The sequence below is a fragment of the Lissotriton vulgaris genome, chromosome 1_1 (genome assembly GCF_964263255.1).
Source record: "Lissotriton vulgaris chromosome 1_1, aLisVul1.2, whole genome shotgun sequence".
In the NCBI taxonomy this organism is placed as follows: Eukaryota; Metazoa; Chordata; class Amphibia; order Caudata; family Salamandridae; genus Lissotriton; species Lissotriton vulgaris.
In genome coordinates, this window is record NC_141685.1 from 1,562,547,974 (window position 1) to 1,562,567,648 (window position 19,675).

General features: G+C 49.0%; 1 protein-coding gene across 3 annotated transcripts in view; it reads right to left on the reverse strand.

The window, feature by feature from the left end:
- LOC147750815 (uncharacterized) overlaps nucleotides 1-19,675 on the reverse strand; it is a 702,597-nt gene that overhangs the window by 96,403 nt on the left and 586,519 nt on the right. The window lies entirely within an intron of this gene.

A 19,675-nucleotide genomic window follows, 5' to 3' on the forward strand; every position in this document is an offset into this window, starting at 1 on the left:
ATTCATCACTATCCAGAACAATCAACATGTTGTATGAATCTTGGAGCTTCAGTGGTCTGGATTTTTTAAAATACGGTGTTAAAAACCATTTAATATACACAAGATAAAATTTACAGAAAAATAAAAAGTGCAAATCATCCTGGGTGCTCACGCCATCACAGGGACATAGAAGAGAATCAATACTGTGACAATGGCCTAGTGGAAAAGACAACATATGTTTTACTGTTCCTGCCCTTAGACGAAACAACAGTGATCTCTCCCAGCTAGTCATAGGCAGCGAGAGATAGGGCGGCAAAGTCTGTCCACACAGTCCGTTGCCTATATATTTCATTACAGTAGATTTTTGTGATTCACTTCTGAGCCTTTCACTGTTATAAAGTACATATAGTGCATTCTTAACCTCGACTTTGTCCTGGGGTTTTATAGTTATCGGGTCAGTAAACAAAGTACTTCTACCAACTTCATCCAGTGTTTTAGAGACTTCAGACAACCATGGAATTCTCATGCCATGGTCGCAGTTTAAGCAATCCTTGATAATATTCTGAGTAAGAGCAGCGGCCTCATTCCTCCAGATTCTAATCCAGAAGAGTGCCGGTCTTGCTCTAATGAAATCACTAATGTATGATAGGGTTAATTCACTATGACAAATGAAAGTGGAGGAGGAGATTGGTGCGCCCAACATTTTCCTGCAGAAGCGATTTTCCTCCCTTTGGATGCAGGAGCTATTTCTTGATCCCCATACCTCTGCACCATACGTGGCAACTGGTGCACACTGTAGTTTAAAAATTTTTAAAATAGCCTTAGTGGCACCTATTCTCTTTGGGCGTGGGAGGCTCAGAACAGAATTGTTGGCTTTCGAGAACCTGCTCGTGGCGTGGGCCATATGCCCACTCCACGAGCCGTTCGCAGCGAAAACCAACCCTAAGTATGGAAAATTAGGGACAGATTCCAATTTGTCCGTGCCTAGTCGTATAGTGCTGAGTTTCCTTTTGCCAGGTCCACAGGACATGATAAATGACTTTTTAAAATTTACCTTTAAATCCAGATCCTCCATGAACTTAACAAAACTATGTACGAGCAGGCGAAGGGCATTGGGGGTGCGGGCCATAAGTACCGCATCGTCTGCGTATAGAAGTACTGGAAGGGGTTTCCCTAAAATGAATGGGACATCCGTGGTCACTTCTTTCAGACAATTAGATAAGCCGTTAATGTAAATGATGAACAACAGGGGTGCTAAAACGCACCCCTGTCTCACCCCCCTCCCTATCTCAATTGCTCCTGATACCTCTCCGCCCATCCCAATACGTACCCGTGCTTTCAGGTCAGTATGGAGATATGCTAGAAAATTTACAAGAGTAATATCAAGACCATTGGTTGAGAGGATGGACCAAAGCTTTGATCTGTTAACAAGATCAAAAGCGGATGAGAGGTCCATGAATGCAAGGTAGGTGGCGGAGGAGCGAGCAACACTGTATTTGTCAATTATCAATTTCAAGTTTAGACATTGCTCCACCGTACCAACCCCACTACGGAACCCCATCTGACACGGATCTAAAAAATCATTGTGATTTGCCCAGTCCAGTATTCTATGGAAGATAATACGACCCAATACTTTTAGAGTGTTATCCAAAAGGGAGATAGGGCGATAATTCGCAGGATCAGACCTATCTCCCTTTTTATAGATTGGGACAATAATACTGGTAGTCCAGGTGGACGGCATGGCTGTTTCTGGTAAGCTGTTAAAAATGTTAAGGAATATAGGTGTCCACAAATTAACATCGTATTTAATGATGTCGATGGGAAGACCATCGGGTCCAGGTGCCTTATTTCCCAAACTCTCTTTTATGGCTGTTTTAACCTCGTGCTCTAAAATTAATAGACCACTTGGTTGGTCAAGAGTGGGTGGAAAATACTCCTCAATAGGAGCTGCATAGATGCCTGAAAAATGGGTCTCCCATGCTGTACTTGTAATGTTACAACTAATTTGGGTAAGTTTCTTTCCCATTTCCCGTGTTTTTCTAACTGCTGACCAAAATGGGCCACTACCACCCAAATTTGCACTGAGTACCAAGGAGTCCCATTGCTCTGAAAGTAAATTTGCCTTCCGTTCGGATATTTTAGCTTTATAATTTTTCCTGGCTAATTGGACAGTTAGTTTACACCTTGGTTTCATAGAGAGTGCCTGTCTTAATTCTCTGTTTGCCAAGGAGCATGTCGAATCGAACCACCTTGGTTCTTTGCCTTCCCTAGGAAGTGGAACGGATAAAAAAGTTTTGATGACAGAACACAGAGTTTCAAAATCTGCAATTAAATGACCATGGTTGTTACTAGGTAGTTTACAGGAATTAATCAAGTGTGGATATAATAGTTGTACATTAGATAAAATGGCCTCACAGTCCACTCCCCTCCATTTTAGTCGTAAACCATCAATTGAAGGAGTGATGTCCCTAGCACCAGTTAAATTTTCAAAGATCGGGCTAGGCGCAAGATCCAGAACCACAACCAGGGGATTGTGGTCGCTAAAAGGTGTCTGTAACACAGAAGTTTTTACTATGCAATCTGTTAACAGTGAAGATGTAAATACGTAGTCAATAGTAGAACTGCTATTTACACCAATATATGTGGGAGCGTAAGGGGAATCACTTTTTTGTCCTATTTTCAGGGCATCATCTAGATCAAAGTCAGTGAGCAATTTGGACAATTCAGAACCCCTACGCTCAGCTGGGTCAGAAAAGGTGTGATTAACAGATCCAGCATTTACTGTTAATTTTGCATTAAAATCACCCCCAATCAAGACACCTGATTTGTTATCAACTGCAAGGGAACATTCCAGATTACTTAAAACCTTGGATAATGCCAAAAAGTTCTTGTTCGGTACATGATAAAAATCATTATTATAAAAATTTATTAAATAAATCGTGGTCTTTGACTTCAACTTATATTCAAGAATCTGAATGTTAGAATTTTGCGGGCCATCGCTCTGCAGGTTTTTAATTATGCCACCTGCAAGAATCTTGATCCCGACAAAGAGGCCACCCACCGCTCTGCCAAAACTTGGTTTAGGCGAAGTTAGGCTGAAACAGTGATAGCCCTCTATAAACACATTGCCAACAGCCCATGTTTCTTGAAACATAAGAATGTCCGCATCATTAATAATCTCAAGCCATGCTGGGTCAGATAATTTAGATTCCAAGCCTGCAACATTCCAACTTAGGATAGATAACCCATGAATATTGCAATAGTTGCCTAGCCTAACCCTATTACAAGTACTTACTGTATTAACAGAACTAACGTTAACAACATCAGTTTGGTTACTTTGAACAAATTTTGATTCCAGGATTTCTACAGTAGCAATTGAAACCTGATAATCAACAATCGAGGCTGACTGACCCTCTTGTATGGCGACTGTAGCTGGGTTGTCAACGTGGGTTTTAGGCAGTGTATTTAGTCAATCCTGGTCATCTAAATTAGAAAAATATTCAAAACGGTTATAAGTAGGAATGTTGAATGTTGGCCTTGCTTCAGTCATCGATTGAAACGAAAGAAGTTCGGGGGCAGGATAAGATCTGTCTCTGTAGTTAAATTGGTGCATGTTTGAGAAACCAGAATGGTGCGGATAATGAATAGGGGGTGTTAACACTGGCATCTGTTTTGACATTTGGTTCCACCAATTATTGTGATCATTCGAATTACCAAAATCCTGATTTTGTATGAAGAGCGGAGATTTGAATCTTGCCCCAACATTCAAATCATGATGAAAAGTGATAGGATGGCTCTCCATGATTTCATTCTGGGGTATCAAGTGTCTGTAAAAATAACCTAATGGAAGGAGTGTGGTGTTAAATTCTTGGTTTGAGGGTGGTGGGGCATTTACTAATGTTTTCTCTGCCCACTGTGGATTCTTAAAGTTAATTATAACACAATCGCCCTCAAACTTTTTCCTGAGTGGGCCTATCCAACCCACCCGCTGTGTATTCATAATTTCCCTAGCACCCTCTATTGGAAAATTGCAATTTGCAATTAACCAATGTAAGGTTTTGTTTTTAAGGGATGAGGGGGTCTCTTCTTGATCCTTCCTTAGTTTGGTAACATTAACTAAAACAAGAACATAAGCCCCGCATTCTGGTGGTAAATTAATACGAGAAGGTACCTGTCTAGTTGTTTTTTGTGTCGGTTGAACCAAAAGGGAACCACCTCCAAGTTTTGGCGGCTGGCCGACCGCAGGTCTAGTGATAGTTTTGGTGTTATTATCATCCTTCCTTATAGCTGGCGCTGTCTTGTCACAGTTAACTATTGGTTGACTGACACTTATTCCCTTTGGTAAAAGTGGGGCAGGTTTGGGTAAATTGACTATATTTACAGATGGTACTTGGGAGATATTAGAGTCTGAGCCCGCTAAGCCTACTGTTTTAGTAAAAGTGGGTTTGATAACATCATTTACAACAATTGTTTTAGATAAGCTCCTAATGGGCGTGATTAGTTCCGCTAATTGCTTTTCTATCCGGGCGAGCCTACTTTCGATAGGAGATAGATAGATACTAAGAAGTTCGCCCAATTTGGCCAACATATGGTCATTCACCAAATCGGTGCGGTCGATTGTCCTATCATCCATTTCTTTACTTATACCAACCTCATGCTCCCTGGGGTCATTAAATGTCTCCTCAGTCCTACTTGTGTTTGGATTGGGATTTAAATTAATCTCTTCCCCTTGATATTGGGGCAGGACTTGTTTTTGTTTACTGACCTTAAGGGTTTTAGACGTAGGTGCATTTTGGTTCAATTGCAGTTTCTTAATGGCACCCTCTCGTCTTCCCCTTAATTCCCTGGTGTTGTCTACCGGTATAATTTCCGGTGAGGGGGTCATATGTAGGTCAGGAGTCTTCTCTAAATCAAGACTAATGTCCGTGTCGGAGTCTATCAGGGGAATGGAGGCAGATAAATTCACCACATTTGGGATGGTATGGACATCAGCGCCTGTATGTAGTACAGGACCATTATTTATAGGCAAGACCTGGATAGGAGTAGTTGCGGAAGCAATAAGTCCCAAAGAGGAGCGTCTAGCATGGGCAAGATCTTGCGACACCCTGCGTTCTAGAATGGATATACCCTGATTTATAGCGTCATTTGCCTTGGTTATAAAATTGTCAATGGGGCCAGTTTTGCAGATTTTGCTGTTACCCCCGGCTGCTGCAGTTCTACTGCGGCTTCCCCTTGGAGACATGTTGACTATAACTGGCAATAGACTATGGGTATAATCACCTATTGAAATCAGGATGTGGGGCCTGTGCCAGATACTGCAACAATCGACAGACTAGTAAAGAAGTGCCAATACCTGGGACAGTTTATACGTGAGCTCACAGTCTGATATCGAATCACTAGTGTTGGTTGATCAGTATTAAGTTCTTTGTCCCAGACCGGTAAGATGCAAAGTGTTCTCAAGTTCCTTATTCTCAATGTAAAATACACAGTCACACAAATCAGTGGCAAATACCTTATTCTCAATGCGTTAGAGGGCTGGACCCAACCCGACCTCCTCCGGCCTCTGAGGGCCTAAGAGGGCCCGCCCTTTGCCCGGGCTTAGCCCGCGCGCGTCCCGCGGTGCGTGGATGTGGGAGCGCTTTGAGTGCTGGCGCCGGCGCTGTGGTGACGTTGCTCCCGTAAGGGTACCTGGGAGTTGTAGGCGGCGGTAGTAGAGCCGCGATGCTGTCCCCCTCACGGGACTGGTGGTCAGCTAACAAGCCGTTCCCCTCACGGCGCTGTGGCTGCTGGTGCAGCAAGGGGACCTTGAAGATAGAAATATGGCCCGGAGTCAGCCGTTCCCCTCACGGCGTCTCGGCAGAGAGGTGAGCGCGTCCCGCTTAGCCTGGGTGCGGGAGCGCTTTGAGTGCTGGCGCCGGCGCTGTGGTGACGTTGCTCCCGTAAGGGTACCTGGGAGTTGTAGGCGGCGGTAGTAGAGCCGCGATGCTGTCCCCCTCACGGGACTGGTGGTCAGCTAACAAGCCGTTCCCCTCACGGCGCTGTGGCTGCTGGTGCAGCAAGGGGACCTTGAAGATAGAAATATGGCCCGGAGTCAGCCGTTCCCCTCACGGCGTCTCGGCAGAGAGGTGAGCGCGTCCCGCTTAGCCTGGGTGCGGGAGCGCTTTGAGTGCTGGCGCCGGCGCTGTGGTGACGTTGCTCCCGTAAGGGTACCTGGGAGTTTTATACTCATTTTTCCAAGCTCTTAATCCCCAAGCTACATTCACTTATTAGCTTTTTTTCCTCTTCCAATAATTCCTCCGGCTCTTTTTCAGAAGCCCACATCTGTCTTATCCCCAAGGAAGGTAAGGATTCCAAGCACTGCAAGAACTATAGACCTATCTCACTTGGTAATATCGATTATGAAAAAAATTCTAAAGCTTTAGCCATACGTCTAGATTCCTTTTTACCAAATTTACTAGGGAAAGAACAATCTGGCTTTTTCAAGGGTCGAGTCATTACTGATAATACACAACTCTTTTTCGATATTCTATCAAAATCATCCCATCTTGATCACTCTTTGGCTGCAATAGCACTAGATGCCGAAAAGGCTTTTGATAGAGTTGAATGGAAATATTTATTTTATACTCTAGAATGGTTTGGATTTGGCCCAAATTTTATAAATCTGTTATCTCTCCTTTACTCTAAACCTCGAGCAGCAATATGTCCTATTGGTTTAATCTCCCCTTTCTTTAATTTAGGCAGAGGAGTGCGACAAGGCTGTCCTTTATCACCTTTCCTCTTTAATTTGGCCCTTGAGCCGTTTCCAAACTGTGCCAAAACCCCAATATCTATGGGTTTCAAACACCGAATGTCCACATCAAACTTACGGCTTATGCTGATGACATTCTACTCTTCATATCCAATCCAGAAGAATCAATTCCTGCCTTTTTAGGGTAGGTGACAGCTTTCTGAATACAAGCTGAACAATGACAAATGTGAAATATTGCCTTTAACAAAATATACTTTTAGTTCAGAATTTCAAACCTCCCACTTTAAATGGAATCCCAATAATATTAAATATCTAGGTGTTCACTTTACGTCTTAAATTTCAGAAACAGTAATGTTATGTATGAATAAGTGTATTAAAAAATTATCAGAATTAACCGCTAAATGGCATCCTCTTTATCGGTCTTGGTGGGGTTGCTTGGATACCATAAAGATGATGTTAACGACCATCGTTTTATATACTATTTCGGACATCCCGGTCCCAATTAAAAAAGACAACTCCACTCCATCCTCTTTTCTATGGGGTAACAAAAAACCTAGAATGTCCATGCTGAAATTATTTGCCCTAAATCAGAGGGGGGTGGGGGGAGGGGGGGTGGGGGTGTGTCAATTTCCCAGATTTTCAGGCTTACCAATCAATCAATCAATCAATCAATGACACTTATAGAGCGCGCTACATACCCGTAGGGTCTCAAGGCGCTGGGGGAAGGGGGGGTGCCGCTACTGCTCGAACAGCCAGGTCTTCAGCTTCTTCCTGAAGGAGAGGTGGTCTTGGGTCAGGCGGAGGTCGGTCGGGAGGGAGTTCCAGGTCTTGGCGGCCAGGTAGGAGAAGGACCTTCCTCCTGTAGTCGCTCTTCGGATGCGGGGGACGGCGGCGAGGGCGTGGTTGGCTGATCGGAGGTGGCGTTTGGGAGCGTAGAAGTTGATCCGGCTGTTGAGGTAGCTCGGGCCTTGGTCGTGTAGGGCTTTGTGTGCGTGGGTGAGGAGGTGGAAGGTGATTCTTTTGTTGACGGGGAGCCAGTGAAGGTCTCTCAGATGTCCGGAGATGTGGCTGGTTCGTGGGATGTCGAGGATGAGTCTGGCTGAGGCGTTCTGGATCCGCTGGAGTCTCTTCTGGAGCTTGGCGGTGGTGCCGGCGTAGAGGGCGTTGCCGTAGTCCAGTCGGCTGGTGACGAGGGCCTGGGTGACGGTCTTCCTGGTCTCGGTGGGGATCCACCAGAAGATCTTCCGTAGCATGCGTAGGATGTTGAAGCACGCCGAGGAGACGTTGTTGACTTGCCTGGTCATGGAGAGGGAGGAGTCCAGGATGAAGCCCAGGTTGCGTGCATGGTCTGTCGGTTTGGGTGCGGTGCCCAGGGCGGGAGGCCACCAGGAGTCGTCCCAGGCGGAGGGTGAAGAGCCCAGGATGAGGACCTCCGTCTTGTCAGAGTTCAGTTTCAGGCGGCTGGTCGTCATCCACTCGGCTACCTCTTTCATCCCTTCGTGCAGGTTGGCTCTGGCGGAGGCGGGGTCGTTGGTCAGGGAGAGGATCAGCTGGGTGTCGTCGGCGTAGGAGATTATGCTGAGGTTGTGTTGGCGTGCGATGGCCGCGAGGGGGCTCATGTAGACGTTGAAGAGGGTGGGGCTCAGAGAGGATCCTTGAGGGACGCCGCAGATGACTTCGGAGGCCTCTGACTTGTACGGTGGTAGGCGGACTCTCTGAGTTCTTCCGTCGAGGAAGGAGATGATCCATTCCAGCGCCTTGTCCTGGATTCTGACGTTGCTGAGGCGCTGTACTAGGGTGCGGTGGCAGACAGTGTCGAATGCCGCGGAGAGGTCTAGGAGGATGAGGGCCGCTGTTTCTCCGTTGTCCATCAGGGCTCGGATGTCATCGGTGGCGGCGATGAGGGCGGTCTCGGTGCTGTGATTGGCTCGGAAGCCGGACTGTGAGGGGTCGAGGGATCCATTCGTCTCGAGGAAGGCGGCCATCTGCTTGTTGACGGTCTTCTCGATGACTTTGGCTGGAAACGGGAGGAGCGAGATGGGGCGGTAGTTCTTGAGTTCGGTTGGGTCCGCTGTTGGTTTCTTGAGCAGAGCGCTGAGTTCGGCGTGCTTCCAGCTCTCAGGGAAGGTGGCGGTGTCGAAGGATGTGTTGATGATGTCTCGCAGGTGGGGTGCGATGACAGCGTCGGCCTTGTTGAAGACGTGGTGAGGGCAGGGGTCGGTCGGTGATCCGGAGTGGATGGAGTTCATCGTGCGGATGGTGTCTTCGGTGCTCATCGGGGTCCAGGCGCGGAGGGTGGTGGTGGGGGGTGGTGGTTCGGTCGTGGTGTGCGTTGGTTGGTTGTTGAAGCTGTTGTGTATGTCCGCGTTGTTGTGGAAGTATGAAGCGAGGGAGTTGCAGAGGTCTTGCGATGGGGTGATGTTGTTGTTTCCTGCGCTGGGGTTGGATAGCTCTTTCACGATGTTGAAGAGTTCCTTGCTGTTGTGTGCGTTGTTGTCCAGCCGGTCCTTGAATTCAGTTTTCTTGGCAGCGCGGATCAGCTGGTGGTGCTTCCGAGTGGCCAGCTTGAGGGTGGTCCTGTTGTCCGGTGTAGGTTCCCTTCTCCAGACTTTCTCGAGGGCTCGGCAGTTCTTCTTGGAGCTCTTGAGTTCGTCGGTGAACCACAGGGCTTTCTTGCTGCTGGGTCTGCTGGGCGGGGTCCTCAGCGGGGCGAGCTCGTCCGCACAGTTGCTGATCCACTTCGTGAGGTTGTCGGCGGCCTGGCTGGGGTTCGCTGAGCTGGCAGGAGGGTGCTGGCTCAGGGAGGTGGCGAGCTGGTCTGCTGTGATCTTGTTCCAGCTTCTGCGGGCGGCCTGTTGCTGGTGGTGGTGGGTCGTCGTTCTCTTGAAGGTGAAGTGGACGCAGCTGTGGTCCGTCCATTGAAGCTCTGTGGCGTGGCTGAAGTCGATGTCTGTGCTGGAAGAGAAGACTGCGTCGAGTGTGTGTCCGGCGAGGTGGGTGGGGGTGGACACCAGTTGCTTGAGTCCAAGATTGGCGAGGTTGTCGAGCAGGGTGCTGGTGTTGTGGTCGTTGTTGTTCTCCAGGTGGAAGTTGAGGTCCCCCAGGAGGATGTAGTCAGCGGAGGGGAGGGCATGCGGGCTGACGAAGTCGGCGATGTCCTCGCTGAATTGTGTGCGTGGTCCCGGGGGTCGGTAGATCAGGGTGCCTCTGAGGGTGGTGTTCGGGTTGGTGTGGATCTGGAAATGCAGGTGTTCGGCGCTGGTCAGGGTGTTGTCGGTGCTGGTCGTGAGACGGATGGTGTTCCTGTGGATGATGGCGATGCCTCCTCCCATCTGGTTGGCGTTGCGGTCCCTCCGGACGATCTTGTAGCCCTCTGGGATAGCAATGGCGATGTCGGGAGCAGAAGAGGCGTTCATCCAGGTCTCCGTGAGGAAGGCAACGTCAGGGGCTGTGGCGTTAGGAGGTTCCAGAGTTCGATGGCGTGTCTGTGGACGGAGCGGGTGTTGAGCAGGATGCACTTGAGGTGGGTGCTGCTGGTGTTCGACTTGGCGGGTGCTGGTGCGAGGCAGGTCCGGATGCAGGTGAATTTGCAGGCGTGGCAGCTGAAAGGTCCATGGGTGCGTCGTGGTGTGGCTTGGTGGCATTCTGGGAGTCGGCCGGCGTTGAGTGCGGTGAGGGTGGCGGCGGAGTACGACAGGCGGGTAGGTCGGGGTCTTCGTGGGCCAGGGGTCCTGGCGCTGGTCGCGATCCGGTCACGGACGGGCGCAGACGGGCTTACCTTTGGCGCGCCTTCGGCGCACAATCGGCGCGCCCGCTGCGCGTGAACGCTGCGCGTTCGCACGGTCGCCATATAAGGCGAAGTGCGCGGGTGGGCGGAGCAGCTGGGAGGCGGGAGCGGGGAGGGAACAGAAGGAAAAAAGGGGCGGGGTCAGCGGTGGTGGCGGGAAGCGGGGAGCGGGGAGGGAAGACGGAGGGCGGCGAGGTAGGCAGGCAGACAGGAAGGAAAACGCTAACACGGGCAACAAATACCAATAACAATGCAAGGCACAAATGAAGGTCAAAACGCTAACACGGGCACAAAAGTAAGAATAAACAGGCACAAATGGAGGTCAAAACAAAACAAAAAACAAACAACAGCAGAGTCAGCCGGCAGCCGGCAGCGAGGCAGGCAGCGAGGCAGAGGGCAAGGCGATGGGGCACACGCAGCAGCTGGTGGCCGTGCGGCGCAGGGGTGTCCCACAAGTGGGTCACACTCACCTGCGTCGCACGGTCGCCATATAAGGCCAAGTGCGCGGGTGGGCGGAGCAGCTGGGAGGCGGGAGCGGGGAGGGAACAGAAGGAAAAAAGGGGCGGGGTCAGCGGTGGTGGCGGGAAGCGGGGAGCGGAGAGGGAAGACGGAGGGCGGCAAGGTAGGCGGGCAGACCGGAAGGAAAACGCTAACACGGGCAACAAATACCAATAACAATACAAGGCACAAATGAAGGTCAAAACGCTAACACGGGCACAAAAGTAAGAATAAACAGGCACAAATGGAGGTCAAAACAAAACAAAAAACAAACAACAGCAGAGTCAGCCGGCAGCCGGCAGCGAGGCAGGCAGCGAGGCAGAGGGCAAGGCGATGGAGCACACGCAGCAGCTGGTGGCAGTGCGGCGCGGGGGTGTCCAGAAAGCTTTCCTATTGAGTCAGGCTTCTCTATGGTTGCTTGATTCTACAGATGATTATCCTCTTTGGAGATTAGTGGAATGCCTCTTTCTAACTCCTTATTCATTCCGTGAATACCTTTCCTTTTCCCGTAAACCACAATCCGTTTCAACTCCCATAATAAAGCACACTTCCAAATTACTCGAGATACCTCCATACTCCACTCACGATTCTAAAAAATCCTTCTTAAACTCAACGATTTGGCATAATAACTTATTGATCCACAACAAACCCTTTCATTGGAAGACTTGGAGACAAAGAGGCTTAATATGGATCTATCAACTATTCTCAGAGTCACAATTTATACCTATGATATGCTCAAGCAGTTATTTAACTTACCTACCTCCTTTTTCAATAAATATAATTTACTTAAAACAACTGTGCTGGAATCTCTTTCCCATCTTCCCATTACTCTACATATCTCTGACACCTTAGAACCCTCTATCAGTCTTCAGACCTTGCTACGGACCACGCCCAAAGCCGCTACTATTTACAAACACCTACAAGGCACAGATAAAAATAGACAGAAGACCAAAATAGAAGCTTGGGAACAAGATTTTACTACTTGCTGGCCATTATCAATGTGGGAAGGGATTTGGACCAAATTGTGTAAGGCTTTTAGAACAGCAAACATTACCCAAACATTATTCTTTATTTATAAAAGACTATTACTCACACCAGCCATTCTATCCAAGCGCTTCTCATCTATCCCAGACACTTGTTGGACATGCTCTTCCCCCAATGCTGACCTATTTCACATGTTGTTTAATTGCTCACAGGTGTATCGCTTTTGGAAATAAGTATGGTCTCAAATTAACTTAATTTATGACACTAGGTTTCCTTTCTCTTTCACTCACATCTTTTTTGGTAGTCTTCCACCCATTTGGGATGATGCTCTTCTTTTAATGTCAAGATTATTGACTTATTATTGGCGGTTGCCTTTCAACAAATTGCTGTTAATTGGAAAGATTCATCGAACATTTCTTATAGAGCTTGGTGCTACACTGTTTGCCATAATCACAGATTAGATACTGCTTTTGTATATCCTCCTCAATTTTTTTGGGAAAATCTTTTTATTAGCAGAATAAATGAGAGCATTTATGACAGACTGAACATAATTGGAATCTTCACATTTCGTAGGTGTACACAATTGCCATATCGGTTCAGTTATTAATCATTTCATTTTTATAAGTTCCACAACATTCCCAACGTAACACCCCCTCCCTTTCCCTCCCTCCCTTGGCACTTACATGAGTCATATTTAGGCATTCATGGTTTCTGGCCCACTCTACTATAATCAGTTTACTTGTTCTGAAACTGCCACAACCTTACAGAGGACTATATATAGTTCTTCGCTTATTTTGAGTCTGTTCCGTGCACCCCGAAGTATTCACAACATTTGTAGTAAGTCTTGGCCCTAGCCAGAGAGAGGGCACCATAGTCCATATGCATATCTTCACATCTTTTAGCCCTCTGCAACACAATGGTCAGACGCATCGTCCTCACCTGCCTCAAAGGACCCCAGTAACATATTCCAATCTAATGATATGAGGGTCTTCCTGAGTCCCCTACACTCTACGCGCTGCAATATCGTGCTCTCAGCCTTCCCCCAACGAATCACCTCCACATCTCAGGATCTGGTGGCCTATACGATTTCCACTTCATTGTTATGGTGCGTTTCGCAAGTAGCAAGGCTAGATCAGTGAAATGTGTGCCTACGCTTTTCTTTCGTTCTACAGGGCCCAGCCCCAATATGGTATACTCCAGTGCAGTGTATGGTTTGGAGGGAACCATTCTGGCCAAGGCATCATGTACTGTCGTCCAGTAGTATCCCAGTTTCGGGCATTTCCATAACATATGTAGCAGCAGCGCATCGTCCGCACCGCATCGGGGCATGTGTCAGCCGTGTTGGGGAACATTGCGTGCAGGCGGTGGGGTGTCAGGCATGCCCTATGCAGAATCATAAGCTGTATGAATTTGAATTTCGGGTTTCTCGATACCTTCTTCGGGAATTTAAGAATTCGATCCAACTCCTTGTCCCTGACTGGTCTCCCTATATCGTGTTCCCATTTGTCCCGCAATGGCTGCAGCAAGACTGCCCTGCCCTCTCTTATGCCGTGCGTTATCCATTTCGTCAGGTGGCTGCCCGATCCCATGAGGTACTGCATTGTGAGTAGGGGGTTCGTGAGAGGCTCTGCTCCGTCCGGCGCCCATGTCTGTGCGATATATCGACGCACCCCAGCGTGTATTAGAAACAGCCCTCCCGATGTGTTTTGTGCGTTCCGGAAGTCCTCAAATGTCATAACCCTGCCATCTGCAAACAGGTCCCCAACCTGTGATACTCCTGCATCGTGCCACTCCGTGAGCATTTGATTCGAGAGTGGTCTCAGTCCTACTGGGAGTCCTAGTAGTGGTATCGTGGGGGCATAGGAGGAGGTACGGGAAGTATATCTCACCGCCTTCCTCCAGTAGTCAATCGCGAGTCTAAGCAGGGGGGGCGCTGTCCTTGGGACTTCCGCCTTTGGCAACAACAGAGTGTGGATTCTCCCCCTACTCCAGTCTGTTTCCGACATGTCAATTTCGTGCAAGTTACGCCCCGTCAGCCAAAAAGCCAACCATTGCAGTTGACAGTAAGCATGGGCGAATTTTGCGAATCTGGCGTTTGCGAATATGCGTATTTGCAAACTCGCAATCCGCAAAACCCGCAAATTCTCGCGAATTTGCGGATTTTTTTGTTTTTATAGTGTTCGCAAGGGTTTCTGCCAGTTCGCGAGGATTTTGTACCAGTTCGCGATTGCGAACTTACTTGTCGGCACGCAACGGTCGCGACTATGTTGTTTCTAAGTCTGGTTCATCATCACAGGTTCACAGCACCATCTGTTTCAACACTGCCACCCTCTGTTTCACCCATGCCACCCTCTGGTACATCAATGCCACCCTCTGGTTCATCATCATCACTGTAGATTATGGGGGGAAAAAGCAAGCACACCTGCCCTGCTTCAACTGACATGAACTAATTTGGGGTTGATTTATTAATGTGTCACTGTTTTAAAATTCCAGTCTGGCACCTGCTTCCTCATCTGTAATTTGCTTTCTGTTGCAGTGCAATTGTTTTTTCCAGGACTTTTGTGGCCTACTTGTAACTATTCCATGATCGGCTGTGAGGGTCAGAGCAGGGTCATACAATTGTTGCAACTAGCAACTGAACTCTGGAGGGGCCCCAGTCAGGAAACACTACAGGGATGGTTACTAATGATGAATTTGAACTTTTGCACCTGCTGAGTGCTTTCAGTTTAGCAAAACTCGTTTTTCTGCAGAACAACAAATGTAATGCCCCAAACAAACTTACTTGTGAAAGTTTATTTCTAATCCAAAAGTGATCCAAAGAAAGTCAAAAGGTCTCAAATCCAAAAAAGGGCAGGCAAATGTCAACCTGAGGAGTTATTCTGATAAAAATCATCATTTTCAGAAGGTCTATGCTGCTTGCTAGTGGATTTCTTGTGCAGAATTGCAAATTTTGTAATTCCGCGAGTGCGAGATTGTTGCTGCCCGCCGCACCTACATGTTCGCAATTGCGAACTTACACCGCACGCCGCAAAATTGTATCACCAAGAAAAAAAAATCCGCTGCGTGCGAATTTGTGGATTTTTGGTAAATTCGCGAGCGTTTGCGGATCGCAAATTTACCGAAAATCTGCAAAATCCGCGAGCGTAACAGATTTTCCGCCCATGCTTAGTTGACAGGCAAAGTTGTATGCCTGTAGATCCGGGACCCCCATACCGCCTGCCGCAGTGGGGAGCTGTAGTTTGACTAAGCTAATTCGCCTTCTCCCGGAACCCCATACCAGCTCTGTTAGTAGGGTATTTAAAGTTTTAAACATGGAAGCAGGGACCATAAATGGCAAGCTCGTGAAGTAGTAAAGGAGGCGGGGTAGTACCACCATCTTAGAGATGGTCACCCTGCCCGCCACCGATAGCGGCAGCGCAGTCCAAAATTGCACCTGTGATTTCAGCGCTGTGGATGCTCTCCCCAGATTGCCATCTAGCATATCCCTTGCTCCTCTGTACACCTGTATCCCAAGGTAACGGGAGGTTGTCTCCGCCACTTGTAAAGTATGTGGTGCGAAGGGCAGTTGAGCTTCCGCCCCTGAGGCAGAGAAGTAAAACCGTAGGATTTGGGCTCACTAATAGTAAGCCCCGATAGTGTACGGAAGCTTTCGAAGATGTCAGGAACGGGGTCCAGCCCCCTTTCAGATCTCTGAAATACAGTATGATATTATCTGCATATGCCGACACCACATGGGTCGCCCCATCCCTATTTATGCCCCTGTGTTGTGCCGACCCACGGAGTTTGCAGAGCAATGGCTCTAATGCCAATATAAACAATAGCGGGGACTGTGAGCATCCCTACCTTGTTCCCTTCGCTATGTCCAATTGCGCCGAAATGCATTTATTCGCGCGGACCCGGGCCGTTGGGCGGGAGTACAACAACTGGACCCATGCAATATACTCAGGTGGTATTCCGAACCTTGCAAAAGCTGCAAACATGTAGTCCCATTTGAGGGAATCAAAGGCCTGCTTCAGATCCAGTGAAATACATCCTTCCGTACCCACCGGCACCGGCCCGCAGAGCATGAGTTGACTGAGCCGTCTTAGGTTCATAGCAGTGCTCCTGCCCGGCACGAAGCCGCACTGGTCGGGGTGCATCAGTCGCGGAACATACTGGGCCAGCCTCGTCGGCAGGATTTTACTCAATATTTTATAATCTGTGTTTAGTAAAGACAGAGGCCTATAGTTAGCCAAGTGTAAGCTGTTCCTGCCCGGCTTCAGTAGTGACACTATTAGAGCCTGTAGTGATGATTGCGGAAGGCCCCGTGTTCGTAGCGCCTCCTGGTACACCACAAGGAGGCGCGGGCCAGAAGGTCAATGAAGGCCCCATAAAATTCCGCTGGGAGGCCGTCCGTTCCAGGGGTCTTATTCCGCGGGAGCGCGCGTATATCCTGGCATATCTCCGCAATCGTGATAGGGCGTGAGAGCTCCCCACTCTGTTGGTCCTCAAGTCGTGGCAAGTCTAGTCACTCCATAAACTCTTCAAATGCCGTGTCAGATAGTGGTCTGTGCGGGCCATATAGTGTTTCATAGTAGTCCCTAAAGGCAGTGTTAATGCCTATTTGTGTCGTTGCTAGTGACCCCCCCTGATCAGTGACCTCCATTATAGGTAGATGTACTGGAGCGTCTCGTATCATTCGTGCTAGCATGGGTCCTACCCTCCCTGCTTGCGCATGTTGTCTGCATGTGTACTCTCTATAATCCAGCACTCGCAACTCCTCTAGTAACTCTGCGTGTTGTATGTGTGCTTCTTGAAGTGGTGTGAAGGGTACGTTCATGCCAGCAGCCTCGCTTTCAAGCATAGCAAGGCGTCCCTCTACCTCTCAGAGTCTTTCCATGACATTATGCCTCATGCCCACCTGTGTACTCATCGCCTCCCCTCTGATGGACACTTTAAAGGCGTCCCATTCTATTTGCCGGGAACTCGCCGAACCAGTGTTCATGTCAAAGTAGTTGGTTATTGCGTCAGCGAGTGTTGTGCGAAAGACCGTGTCTTCCAGTAGGTCCGGTGTGAGACGCCATGTTGGTATGGGTGTTGGAATCCTACCCCATTGGAACGTAACTTCTACCGGGTTGTGGTCAGATAAAGTCTTGCCCATATGTTCCGCCATGGTCACCGCCCACATTAGTGTTTTAGCGCAAAAGACGTGGTCTATCCTGGTATGCAATCTATGGGGTGGTGAGTAGAAGGTGTATTCCCTATCCAGCAAGTGTTTAAATCGCCATGCATCCGCTAGATTCCATCCCTCCACCCATTGCGCTAGCGCATCAGCCTGCCTTCTACTCTCAGTGGCCTGTAGGGGTGGATGTAACCTGTCCAGCGAGACATCCAATACTGCGTTAAAGACCCCACCTATAAGCCAATGGTATTCTGCCCATTCCGCCAACACTCTATTGAAGTTAGTCAAAAAGTCTGATAGGAAGTATTTATGCACCGAACTCAGGCCAATCACAACAGGGGAGCCATCCAACAACCCACGGATGAAGACATATCTACCCTCCGTGTCCAATCTCTTCTCCACCAGTTTAAAGGGAACTGAGTTCCTCAGACACACAGCAGCCCCTCTCGAGAACACAGAATAAGAGGTAGGCCCTTTCCATTTTTTTAGTAACTTCCCACTCTCAGTACTGTTCAAATGGGTCTCTTGGAGGCAAGCTATCTTAACGTTCCTTCGGTTGAGTTGTGCCAATAGTCTAAGTCTCTTGTGGACAGACACCATACCTGGTACGTTCCAGGTGCACATTTTGTAGTCGTTAAGAGTCACCATTCCGGTCTGCGGCATGCAGAGTCAGTGGGCTCTGCACCATGAATAGTGTGTACTGAATCTGCTGTGACCCCAGTGCCAAAACAACATGTAACCCCACAACTCCTAGGTCCCAAAGTGAAAACCCTCGGGGTCCAAACATTATTACCCAACGTGGGCAAGGGTAGAACCTAAACATGTCTATGTGGTGGGGAGAGGGATCCACTTACACCAGTCCTGAGCTTGTTGGTGTTTCTTCAGTAGGTCCTTAGCTAGTGCATCCCTCACCCCCGATCGCCCCCCTGCGCAATGTTCATACTTTACCAATCGGAGTCTTCTAACGGCGCGGTCAGAGTTCATTTGCCACTTGTGCCGTGATTTTGGAGAAGAGCTGCAGGTTTTCATCCGAGCCCGATACCTCCGTTTGCGTATCAGAGCGGCTGTCCACAGCTGATTTGCCTCTTGCTTCATGTGCCGCCAGCGCAGCCTCCGTCAGTTGACTGATATCCGTTGTCTTCCCAGATCTGGCCGGCGTTGTCCCTCCTCTTGTCGAAGACCCTTTCGCGTGTTCCTCATGTATGTCAGTCCGACGCCGCTCCCCCTGGTGTGAAGGTCCTCCGCCCTGGTCCTCTTCGAACGGGTCCTGTGTATTCGGCGGTGTCAGCGTTACTTCCATCCACTCCGCCGCTTCTTCAGGTGTGTCGAAGAAATACGACTTGTTGTCATACAGTATTTTGAGGCAAGCTGGAAACAGCAGAGCATATTTCAGATTTCTGTCCCATAGCTTGTGCTTCACTCCCAGGAATGTTGATCTGGCTCTCTGTACCGCCGGGGTGAAATCTGGGTACACTGAGATGGTCTGATCTTCATACCTCAGCGAGGCTTTTTCTCTCGCCACTGAGTCTCTGTCTTTATAATGCAAAAGACGTGCTATTAGCGGGCGTGGCGGCGCTCATGTTCTAGGTGGCTTCGCCGGCATCCTGTGCGCCCTCTCCACACTGTACAGCGGGGTAAGATCTTGTGGGCCCACAATCTTTTTCAGCCAGTCCTCCACGAATTGCGTGGGATTTCTCCCCTCACTGCGCTCCGGAATTCCCAAAATGTGCACGTTGTTTCGGCGTGCACGCCCTTTTGCGTCGTCCATATTGTCCCAGAGCAGTTTAATCTGTTTCTCCATGTTTTCTATTTTCGTGGAGTGATCTGTTTGTTGCGGAATTAGGTCATCCAGCGCAATCTTGTGTTCAGAGACCTTTTCTGCCAGTTTGTTGTGATCCGCCCTGAGGAGCGATAGGCCTGTCGCCATATTGTCCATACACAGCTCCAGTGCCTCCCTGGATGCCTTTATTTCGGCCAGTATAAGGTCTAGTTTAGCGTCCTGTGTATTCTTGCCTGTAGGCGGTATGATCTCCATGTTGGAGGAGGCCAGCGGATCCTCCGATCCTGTAGATTAAATGTCGGCGTTGGTGCAGTGGTCTTGTACCTTAGCCTTATTCCTTCCCATGGCCCTCGACTGCAGGGCGGCGGCTGTAATGCCCCTCTCGTATATCTGGTGTCAGGGTATGTGTAGTTATCCTATAGTTGCCGTGGACTCAGGAGTCACAGCCGTTTTACAGGCGATTGTACATATGCTTGGGTAGGTGCTCCGCAGTACGTCAGGGTCGTATTCGTCTCAAGCTTCAGGCTCCACCAGTGCCCCCGATTGATAGTCAGCTGGGGGTCGCCGTCGTCCCTGCAGTGGTCTGGCGCCCCACAACAGCCTGTACAGTCATTAGACGCCGCACCTAGCACACCCGGGAGCCGTAGAGCTAGCAAGTGTGATGCCGATTTCCCCCCCCGATTCACTTCGGGCACTGCCTCATGTACTTTTCCTGGCAGTCGTGAGTCTCTGTGGCAC